Here is a 12,345-nt window from a genome sequence, read left to right as displayed (position 1 = left end):
TGCACTTAAAAAAAAAATCCAAGCTTTTTATGTATTGAGTATAATTTCAAAATGTAATGTTTAAGATGAGAAAGATCAGTTTAAAGCAAACTAAGTTCCCCAGCAGAGTAATTTCCCTTGTTCTGCTACCTACACCAAAACGTTTGCAATAAATAAAACTTTCATGCTTAGCAAAAGAAGTTCCTGTTCGAACAAAAAATGATAATAATGACAGTTCCTTTGTTGGGTCGAATATCAGATCAAAGTGCCAAGTTTAGAGAATACAAAAAATATAAATATAACAGTAAATGCATTATACCCAATACATAAAAACTTGGACTTTTTTAAAAGTGTATCACAAGTGAGTCTTGAAGGCCTTGCCTTTCTTGTTACTGACTGTACTCAGCCAGCCGGAGCACTAGAGATATCCATCGAATAACGTCCTGTGGAATTGGGACCCCTTGCTGAGATGCCTGGAATGTTTCTCTGCTGACTTGGTTGTAAATAGTAAGAAGTTCCGGCTTCGCTTATTTATTTAAAGATTTAGTTTTTGTGTTTCCTGCTTTCTGTTGTTTCCATCTTATTGATGGTTTTCTGACATGGAAATCCCCGTTCCTACGTTTTCGTTTTCTCCCCTCTATGTTACAGCTCTTACTGTGTTTCTGTGTGTGTCTCTTCCCCTTCTTTTTACCGTAATGTGTGTGTGTGTGTGTGTGTGTGTGTGTGTGTTCTGTCATTGGTTTTGTTGTTCCTCGTTTTCCTTAGGAGAGAGGATGTGAACAAGGCAGTAAGGCAGTATGTATGTAGCCCTTTATTCTAACACACACACACACACACACACACACACACACACACACAGAGTTGATTCATTCTTTGTTATTTCATGTACGTATATGAGTGCGTTGTATATGTGTGTGTGTGTGTGTGTCTTAGGGTCGTGGTGGTGGTGAGGGGTGAGTGCTCTGCTGCTGCCTGCTTGCACGTTTGTTTGTTTTTTTAAATACTCAGGTGTGCGTGTTAATGACACAGAGATGAGGGTAGCGAGAGTGACAGGGAGGCATAAAAAGGAGGGTGGTGGGCGGTAAAGGGGGGAAAAAAGGTGATATGTCAGAACCGAGAAGTGAGAGACAGAAGAGATCAGACACACAGCGGTATAGGAAAAAAGGTGTGTCAGAACGGAGAGAGGTGAAGACAGAAGAGATAAGACATACACAGCGGTAGAGGAAAAAAGGTGTGTCAGAACGGAGAGAGGTGAAGACAGAAGAGATAAGAGAGACACAGCGGTAGAGGAAAAAAAAATGTAGCGTCAGAACACAGAGACAGAAGAGATCAGACAGACACAGTGGTAGAGGGGAAAAAAGGTGTAGCGTCAGAACCAAGAGAGAGAGAGAGGTGAGGGTGAGACAGAAGAGATCAGACAAAGACAGCAGGGTGGAACCGGGTGGTGACGAAGACATTCCGCCCATAGCGGCCACTTCTCAGCCAGGTTATAAATACCACTCTGTTGTGTGGACAGCGGCTGGAATCGGTAGGGAGCTATTTCTATTTCTGGACACTCGGTGTTTTTGTCTCTATTGACCGGCTGGGGGAATGAAAATGTGACCGATTGTCCTGTCTCGCTCCTCTCTGAGTGTCTGTTTTCACTCGTATACAAAGGACACGGTAAATTTATTTACATCTGTACGATTTCTTTATCCATATTGCCATACTGTGATGTCTATATCTTATTGTACGTCTTGGAAATGTTGTCAAAAGAAGCTTTACATGCCTGTCAATGTCAAACAAAAGATACTGTTCGCAATTCACACATGATTTACATGTTTTGTAAACACACACACACACACACACACACACACACACACCACACACACACACACAAACAAACAAAAAAAACAAACAAACAAAAAACAACTGCTGTGACAAGTTATTGCCAGTTTGTCAGCTGTTATCAATTTTCGACGTGTATCTTTTTACAAGATGTTTACATTTTCTGCTCCTAGATTCATCCATACAAAAGAGAATTCATTTTGAAACGGAAATTCCTCGATACCAGAAACCCAATGTTTTTTTTTCTTTTCTTTTTTCTTTTTGAGAGGGGTTTGGGAGGGGGGCACATGGTTCTAATTGAAACAACATAACACTTTATACTCTTGAAGTGGAAATCTTTCTTCGCCCATGCACACTATTTCTAACCAGTATCTGGACAGCAAGAAGGATTTTATGTAGATAAAGTAACGACCTGTGACTCAGACAAAATCATAAGGTGTTTCGATATGAAGTCCACAGAAGGCCTTAAGAGTAAACGGATAACTTTTTAATGCATTCTATGTACATAGCAGCTTCATCTAAACTCCATTTCTCGGCGTCATAGTGAGCAGTTGGTTGAACTTGGAAGTAGAACACTGTCAACGAATTAATGTTCAACTGAGTCTTTCCAAGGTAGGCGGAAAGGCAATATTCTGATAGGCAAATTCAATGGTAAAACATATAGAAAAGAATTTACCAAGATATTTGTAATGCTTCACAATTGTCGTAATACCCCAGAGAGAGAGAGAGAGAGAGAGAGAGAGAGAGAGAGAGAGAGAGAGAGAGAGTTTCATCATTCAAACATTGGCACAAATAAACATGCAAATCAAATCTTATACCTACAGTTCCCTATATGCCTTTCCTCTCTCTCTCTCTCCACACACACACACACACACACACACACACACACACACTTTGAGCAAAGCTGTTTTGATGTGGTCTCTTGCACACAAGTGGTGCCACCTTTTTAAGATCTGTCATCAAATTTGCCACTGTATGAAGCAAGTCGCCTTCCAGCATTTTAGATGAAAGCGTCGTATATGGTTCATTTAACGAAAGAGCATTTGAAAGGGAAACTGTCGGCCTCCAGTCTTGCGTGGAATAGTAAACATGATAAAGGGGCTTGCTTATAACAGACACAATCAGAAACTCTAAAAGCTGCCAAGGACAGAAATCACCAAAAGTCTGATTCAGTTCGCTTTCAGAGAGAGAGAGAGAGAGAGAGAGAGAGACCTCGAACATATTAAGTTCACATACACACACACACACACACACAAACAAGAACAAACACCACACACACACACACACACACACACACACACACAGAGATTATGTACAATTTTCTGTGCAGTCAAGCTGAACACCCTTTTTATTTTCGTTTTTTAACGACTATCTGTCGTGTTTGGACCCAATTACACGATCGCCTTTGTGTTGAAGCCGCACTTAAGTTGGGTGGAGATGGGGTGTGTGTGTGTGTGGGGGGGGGGGAATGGGAGGGGTGTCTGTAGAAGGTATGAAGACAGTTGGGGAGTGGGAAGGGGGAAGGCAAGAGCTACATGTATTTATTTTTATGTGCAGCTTGAATATGAATTATCTCTGCCCCCTCCCCCCTTACCCCAGCCTCCTCTCTTTCTCCCCTCCAGTTCCACATACACAAGCCTCACTGCTCCACATGTACACGCAACACATTGATGTACGCATAATTTATGTTCATCACTAATTAATTTTGGCCCCATGTTGTGATTGGTTTTGACAGGTGTCTACACCCCTTCCAACAGCCCCATCCCCCACCCGCAACACCCATGTCGTGATTGGTTTTGACAGGTGTCTACACCCCTTCCAACAGCCCCATCCCCCACCCGCAACACCCATGTCGTGATTGGTTTTGACAGGTGTCTACAACCCCTTCCAACAGCCCCATCCCCCACCCGCAACACCCATGTCGTGATTGGTTTTGACAGGTGTCTACATCCCTTCCAACAGCCCCATCCCCCACCCGCAGCACCCATGTCGTGATTGGTTTTGACAGGTGTCTACACCCCTTCCAACAGCCCCATCCCCCACCCGCAACACCCATGTCGTGATTGGTTTTGACAGGTGTCTACATCCCTTCCAACAGCCCCATCCCCCACCCGCAGCACCCATGTTGTGATTGGTTTTGACAGGTGTCTACACCCCTTCCAACAGCCCCATCCCCCACCCGCAGCACCCATGTCGTGATTGGTTTTGACAGGTGTCTACACCCCTTTCAACAGCCCCATCCCCCACCCGCAGCACCCCTAACCTCCACCCAAAAAACACAACCTTCCATCTTTGGGGATCTCTACTTCGGTTGTTCATTCTTTCTGGTCCTTCTCATTTCTTCTGTGTTGTATTGTGTTGCTTCGATATGTCTTCATGTAAGCTTGAATTGCACTTCTTTTTTATTTTATTTTATTATTATTATTTTTTTTTACCAAAACATATTTTTGCTTTTTGTTTTCAATCAAAGTGAAAATAATCACTCCAAATAACTTTTACCAGTGTTTTGTCCCATTCGACGATTCATCGTCATCTTTTATCGTTGACTGGAACGTGCAGATATTCATAAAACTCCTTTCCAAGTTATCGACCCAAGATATTCCTATCATTAGACACAAGGAGAGTCAGAATAGGGAGAAAACGTTATGGATTGTCTTTTAGTTTTGAGCTGAATAATTGAAACAGAAAAAGCACAAAATAGTCATTCGTATTTATTATCTAGATGACCAAATAAAACCTAACTTGTAAACAGTGATTGGGAAATGAAAATAAGTATTCTGGATACGTGAAATTAGGTTTTACCTTAAAATGATGTTCGAAATTCGTTAGCGTAGGAATGGTACAGAGACAAGAACGTCCTATGCATTTGGCTTTAATGCTTAACAGAACTGGCATCAATTATTAAGTTTTGAATAGCGATTTTATTTCTGTGTGGACTTCCCTATCTACTTTGTTTACTGCTGTTCGTAAGAGAAAGATGCGGGGAAGACATTGTCAGTGACTGTTTAATTATGGTGACTGGTCAATGTATTAGACAGCCATGTTCGTCAATGGGAACTATGTCGGACAATAAAGTGTCTTTCTGCCGAGTGCATAAAAGGAAATTTTGTATAAAAGTATATTGTTGTTAAGCGGAGTTCTGTGCAAAACATCTCACACTGAGAAAAAAGCAAAGCATCTCACACTGAGAAAGAGCATGCCAGTGTGCGTTGACCCCTATGATCATGACAAGTTCGTCGTCAAGGTGTCAAAGCTGACTTTGCGTGACTGAGCAAGGAAGTGCGTGCCGCTGTCTTTCCGTGTCGCAGAGGGGACGCACGTTTGATGTTCAGAACTGGTCGGTCTTGATTCGGTCCGTGATTTAACCACCGCTTGCGTTCTAATGCTCTGCCCATCTACACGCTGGCCGTTTACATTCGTGTGGATTCTGATCAACAGACTTCATAAAAAATTAAGAAACAACTTCATATAAGCATATTTTCCTTTATTTAAAAAAAAGACAATATTTAAATGCTCCATGCTGCATACAGCCTACCGCTGTCCTCGTTGAACACAAAAAACGGCTGTTTCATCCACACGTGCATCGGGTACAGCTTGAAAATTGCTTGTGAAAAAAATTGGGCGTTACAGCCAAAAAAATTTTACAGCTATACAATGGTTTATAAACGACGGCTGTTTTTCATCGTCAAAATAAATGGAAGTTTACGTGCAAGAAAGTACCTCTGGTTGTGACTGAATACACTGGCTGCATTCACTGCACGACCCCCAAAAGAAAACCAAAGGGGATACTGCGAGTTTTCAAGTGGTCGTCAACTTTTTGTGAACCATATATATAAATCAAGGTGGCACCGATGCATTCTGACCTGACTTCAGTCTCAGATTACGTCATGCTGCTGCCTGCTGATATAAAGGGGTTTGTTGGTATGTTGTGGAAGAAGTAGTTGCAATTCTACGTCATTTCACTTGGTGTGATATTTTACCTACCCCCTAACAAAGTGACTGGAGAGGATAGGGTCGGGGGAGGTGTTGGGGCTAACCACAAGGTGCAAGTGAACCTATGTTCTGTATGTTTGTTACTGTGCACGCGTATATAGCACACACGCACGCACACGCGCACACACACACGCACACACACACACAATCACATGTGTGTGTGTGTGTGTATATATATATATATATATATATATATATATATATATATATATTGTTGTGCGTAAACACACGAAAACACCAAACACACACATACCTCATCCACCACCATACCTTCCCCTAAACTCTGCCCTCGCCCTCCACCCCCCCACACCCCCACCACGCCGCCCTCTCCCGCCCCAAATTCCCATCCCTATCCGCCCCATTACCTCCCAAACTTCCACCACTCCCTTTCTACCTCTCCCCCCAGTTTCCCCCCCTCCACCCCGCCCCCCCTCACACACGATCACTGGTAAAAGATACAGGTGGTGAAAATGTAATGTGAGAGGAGGCGGAACAAATTAAAAAAAAAAAAATCTAACACAAGTTCGGACTCGCACAGGGGAATGGAAAAAAAAAGAAACGGGTAAGGGGGATTGGAAGGGGGGGGGGTGGGGGGGGGGGAGGAGAAAACGATAGCACCATGCTGTGCAGGTTCTCAGCAGGCCCAGCCGCCGATTTACTGGCCTGTTAAACACGGATCGTCTGTGTCCATAGATTGATGGGCGACAGAAGAAAGTAAAGGGCTGACGTATGTCACAATCACCTGTCTGTTATTGGTGCCGGTGATTGAAACGTGGAATGAACCCCTCAGTCACCTGGGCTGTGACTTGGCTCTCCCTCTGTGTGTGTGTGTGTGTGTGTGTGTGTGTGTGTGTGTGTGTGTGTGTGTGTGTGTACTGTCGTGTGTGTGTGTGTGTGTGTGTGTGTGTGTGTGTGTGTGTGTGTGTGTGTGTGTGTGTGTGTGTGTGTGTACTGTCGTGTGTGTGTGTGTGTGTGTGTGTGTGCTGTCTCCGATCCGAGCTCACCGTGTTTTTGCCTTTGTCCTTTTTCAGCCCCCCCCCCCCCCCTCTTCTCAGTGGTAATATCCCCGTCTTTTAGAAGATCGAATAAGTTTAAGCGTCAGTTCTATTTTGTGTGTTTCATTTCTTTTTTATGATTATCATAATCTCTTCCTATCCCTGTATGCGTCTCCGATTTCATGTATCATTTCGTTTTCTTTTCTTTCTTTTTTTCTTTTTTTTTTCTTGCAGCTGATCGAACATTACTTTCCTGTAGGTGGGGCTAACTTAACGAGTTTTGGAAACGTCACTGTGGAAAATTTGAATCAAGCTGAGCAAGTGATTTAGGCGTTTATCACTTTTAATGAAACGCAGAAAGAGAAATCAAATGCTGCTGCTTCGTTCGTGGGCTGCAACTCCCACGTTCACTCGCATGCACGACAGGCTTGACAGACTTGCGTTCGGTGATTATGGAAACAAGAAAATACACAGCATGCACACCCCCGAAAACGGAGTATGGCTGCCTATATGGCGAGGTAAATAAACAAAACGGTCATACACGTAAAATGTTAAATGTTACATGTTTGTCTTAGTGTGTATGTATGCGTGCCTGAAATCTGATTAAATGACACAGGAAACGAATGATGAGCGCCCAGGTAATCGGCCTGTTGTGCAAAATGACCCCTTGTTTGTAAAGCGCTTAGAGCTTGGTCTCCGACCGAGGACAGGCGCTATATAAGTATCCATATCAATCAATCAAAATGTACACGAGTGGGCTTTTACGTGTATGACCGTTTTTACCCCGCCATGTAGGCAGCGATACTCCGTTCTCGGGGTGTGCATGCTGGGTATGTTCTTGTTTCCATAACCCACCGAACGCTGACATGGATTACAGGATCTTTAACGTGCGTATTTATCTTCTGCTTGCGTATGCAAACGAAGGGGGTTCAGGCACAAGCAGGTCTGCACATATGCTGACCTGGGAGATCGGAAAAATCTCCACCCTTTACCCACCAGGCACCGTTACCGAGATTCGAACCTCGGACACTCAGATTGAAAGTCCAACTCTTTAACCACTCGTCTCAAAGGTTACATTATACCTTCTGCCCCAAGTTCTTTATAGATGGGGTGTGTGAAAATGAATTACCTAGAGATCGATTGTTGTCAGTCACATCCACTGGTCTGTGAAAACCCCAGCGAGGGGTACATTTACTGTATTCATTTTGATCGCGACGAACAGCTTTGAGATTGATCATTCGCTCCGACGAACAGTAGATTCGGTCGTGTGTAGGTAGTCTAAAATAGTATTTTCCCCATCCAGCCCGCTGTAATTATAGATGCTGGACTTAACAATGGGTTAAAGATCTATAATACATACATACATACATATATATTTATATATAATTTATCCCTTTTAACTCCTGTCTTTGTTTCGGGTTTGCTTTACGTTCATACATTCTGACACACAGTAGCTTTTTTAAACGGTCTTTTAGAAACCACTTGTGTTGAATTTTTAACATCGGATTATAATTAATCATCGGGATTTTTTCTGCATCATTTCAGATGTTAAAGGCTTGAACTCATTTGTCTTTCTTACTCTTTATAATTACTTTTTGTGATAGCGCTTTTGCGAATCTGCTGAACGTAGCTGAGAGTGGCTTGGTTGGAAATTGCCATTGTCGTACTCAGCAATAATCACAAAACTTCTTTCGTGACAACATTAATTTTTATAAACAATTCTCAGTACTTATGAAAGTCAAGTCATATTCATAGTTTAGGACAGCTTGGAGACTGGGGGGAGACAGTGCATGGGAGGACGTTGGGTGATGGGGAAGATGGGGGCCGGGGGTGAGGGGGGTGCGAGGGGGGTGAGATGGGGGTATTGTTGGGCTCCGGGTCACGATCCGATAACAAGACGGAAGCTTACAAGTACAGGGAATCGAAGATTCTGAGATTCTTTTGAGTGCTATGCGGATCAATAAATCGTTAACATGAGAGAAGTCGCCACTTTCCGACATCCAAAGGTCGTCAGTCAGTGCCGCTATCTGTCAGCTCAGGTTAGAGAAGCTATCTGATTTAAACAATCCGGAGCAGGTGACAGGAGGTCACAGCAACGTGGTGTTATTGCATACCGTATATCACTACAGGAACCAGCAGGGCACATATCGATCGTGTCAGACTTATCGCCCTAAGACTTCAGAATCGAAAGGTATCGTAATGTCAAGGACACGTTTAGCAGGATCCGACATATCCACGATGTTACTGTTCCCCCCCCCCCTCCCCACTTCAATAGATAGGCCGCAGTTGGACTAGGCTGACACCGCGACACTTCATTGTAAGGAAGGAAGGGGGAGCCTGTAAAATATTCTTTTTCTCTATAAGCTCTGTGTTTCCTTACGCAAGCACGCAGTCACTTCCATACAAACATGCACTCACAGGAACAAGTAGTTACGCACGCACCCATCCTTGTAAGTACGCACGTACTCGCACTGAAACTTGTGTACAACTGACATGAAGATGACAAATGTTAGAAAAGTACACATTCCCAGCCATGACTTAGCTTTGTTATGCATTCGTGTGCATGTGAATACTGCAGCTTCTAATATCCAATGTGTCAGTATCTGCGTACTGATGAAAACTTAAAATCTACTGAACAGTGAAGATGCCCACTCAGTCCATGTTTCAACAGGTATTCTCAATTTTTTTACGTGTCAGTTATACTTGATTTTAATTTCTGACAGTTCAGTGTTTCAATAGTTGTATTTTATTTCTTCTTTTTTTTTTGTCGCAACAGATTTCTCTGTGTGAAATCCGGGTTGCTCTCCCCAGGGAGAGCGAGTCGCTACACTGAGAGCGCCAACCATTTTTTTCTTTGTATTTTGTTCCTGTGTGCAGTTTTGTTTTTCCTATCGGAGTGGATTTTTCTACAGAATTTTGCCAGGGACAACCCATTGGTTGCCGTGGGTTCTTTTACGTACGCTAAGTGCATGCTGCACACGGGACCTCTGTTTATCGTTTCATCCGAGTGACTAGCATCCAGACCACCACTCAAAGTCTGCATGCACTTGCCGTGGCGGGGCTGGCATTTCACCATCTGGTTGGTCGGCTCGAAGCAGGCGTTGGTGATCTCAGCCACAGACAGCTGCTCGTGGTAGGCGTTCTCGGCGGAGATGACGGGGGCGTAGGTGGCCAGGGGGAAGTGGATACGGGGGTAGGGCACCAAGTTGGTCTGGAACTCAGTGAGATCCACGTTCAGGGCGCCGTCAAAGCGCAGGGAGGCGGTGATGGAGGAGACGATCTGGCCGATCAGACGGTTGGTGTAGGTGGGGCGCTCGATGTCCAGGTTGCGGCGGCAGATGTCGTTGATGGCTTCGTTGTCCACCATGAATGCCCAGTCTGAGTGCTCCAGGGTGGTGTGGGTGGTCGGGAGGGAGTTGTAGGGCTCCACCACGCACGGAGATGGACACCAGGGGAGCAGGGTAGATGGCTAACTCCAGCTTGGACTTCTTGCCGTAGTACACAGACAGACGATCCATCAGCAGAGAGGTGAAGCCAGAGCCGGTGCCACCACCGAAGGAGTGGAAGATGAAGCCCTGCAGACCGCGCACTGGTCAGCCAGCTTCCGGATTCTGTTGAGGACGAGGTCGACGATCTCCTTGTTGATGGTGTAGTGGAATCGGGCATAGTTGTTGGCAGCGTTCTCCTTGCCGGTCACCAGCTGCTCGGGGTGTTTTTTTTCTCTTTCATGTGTGAGTCATGTGATGCTGATCTCTCAGGTCAGTCCGACACGATTATTTTCTGCCACCTCCACATCCACCCCCACTCTTTTGGCTTGAATGCTGTACATGGACGGATGTAATTTTTCTTTTGCATATTTGTCTGTCGTGCACTGGACTGCAAATCCACATCTCCACATCGATCACGCTCAAATTCAATTGTAATGCCTCCTTGGTTTGGATTGTCTGAAGTGCAACTGCTGTTTTAGAAATTAAGGAATTATACCAGATACAGATTTGGAAGCGGTTCACAGCGCGCGCGTATGTGTGTGTGAGAGAGAGAGAGGGGGGAGAGAGAGAGAGAGAGAGAGAGAGAGCAGGCGCGCGCCGGGTGTACCTGTGTTCGCAGCACGAGTGCACGTGCACGCACGGTACGTACTGATACATAAACCAACACAGAGGTCATCTAGGTCAAAAAGTGTGCCCAGGCATTCTGAAACCTGACCTCAGAACACCCTCTTTGGTCACAGAGCTAGGACGAACCACGACAATACATGTGCCTACCCAGCTATTGGCAGCTCAACACAACAAGCCATCCAACAGACGAGTGGCCATCCCGGCCATCATTCACACATAACCCACGGACTCATGACCCCCCGTCCCCCTTCCGCTCCCTGTCTTCCAAAGACACCATCGACCCAAGGCGTCGTAAACCTCGGCAGGTGAAAGTGGAGGATGGCCGTGAGAGCGCACCGAGTGGTGACCCTTTGGCCGTGCCAGCTGATCGTAAATCAGTCCGTTGGCGTGCGTCACATCCGGCGTGAATGGCCGCCATTGTTCGGTAGTGGTGGTGGTGGTGGTGGACACGGTCTTGTAAAATCTATTCAGGTTCGTGGGTGGTGGTGGTGGTGGTGGTGGTCCGTGTGGTGTGGATGCCCGACGGATAGACCCTGAAAACAGGTCCTGGGTTGCGTTCAGCTTAACGGTTGTTTTGTAACGCCAACTTCAGGAAAAGAAAGGACGTTCAGGGACTGAAAAAAATGTTTGGAACGTGAGCAAGAACACCACCACCACCACCACCACCATCGACAACACACACACAATTCAAACAAATCAATGTTCCTTATGTTGATCGTTTACCCCTCCACAGCGGCTATGGCTTTGAGTATATACTCCGTACATACGTCATTTTGCTTTCCCTGTCTGTCTGTCTGTCTCTCTCAACACCCAGATAGCCAATGCCAGATAGACGGCCATACTGGGGAATTGAAATAATTCAGACATTACTGGAGGTTTGCCTGCCATTCTGCTTCATTTTTGCAGAGAAACCTTCGTTAAAAGCAGTGTCATTGTTTTCTAAATCTAAACGCTTGAAATTTCACACTGTTCCCTTCTGTGCTCTCCTCAGTTTCCGTCTTCCCGGACTGTTCTTCACCTTTTCTCAAGTCTTTGTTGTGAAGCATTCGCATTTTTAACACCGTCTTGAAACTGGAACTCAAGTCTTTGTCATATTGTCTGTCCCTCCGTCCTTCGCGGGCTGCGTCTCCCACAGTCACTCGTATACACGAGTAAGCTTTTACGTGTTTGACCGTTTTTACCCCGCTATGTAGGCAGTCACACTCTGTTTTCTGGGAGGGGGGTTCCATGCCGGGTTTGATGATCGTCTTTCCATAACCCACCGAACGCTGACATGGATTATGGGATCTTGAGCATGCGTATTTGATCTTCTGCATGCGTATACACACGAATGGGGTTCAGGCACTAGCAGGTCTGCACATTATGTTTACCTGGGAGATCGGAAAAATCTCCACCCTTTACCAAGTAGACACCGTAACCGGGACTGGAACCCCGGA

General features: G+C 45.1%; 1 protein-coding gene and 1 pseudogene across 2 annotated transcripts in view; one reads left to right on the top strand and one right to left on the bottom strand.

The window, feature by feature from the left end:
• LOC143293706 (uncharacterized) overlaps positions 1 to 12,345 on the top strand; it is a 37,839-nt gene that overhangs the window by 13,441 nt on the left and 12,053 nt on the right. The gene's annotated exons all lie outside the window — the stretch shown is intronic.
• Positions 1,740 to 11,327, bottom strand: LOC143293952 (tubulin alpha-1 chain-like; annotated as a pseudogene).

The sequence above is a fragment of the Babylonia areolata genome, chromosome 19 (genome assembly GCF_041734735.1).
Source record: "Babylonia areolata isolate BAREFJ2019XMU chromosome 19, ASM4173473v1, whole genome shotgun sequence".
In the NCBI taxonomy this organism is placed as follows: domain Eukaryota; kingdom Metazoa; phylum Mollusca; class Gastropoda; order Neogastropoda; family Buccinidae; genus Babylonia; species Babylonia areolata.
Note: the sequence above shows the minus strand (reverse complement) of the source record. Positions and strands in the feature narration are given on the sequence as shown.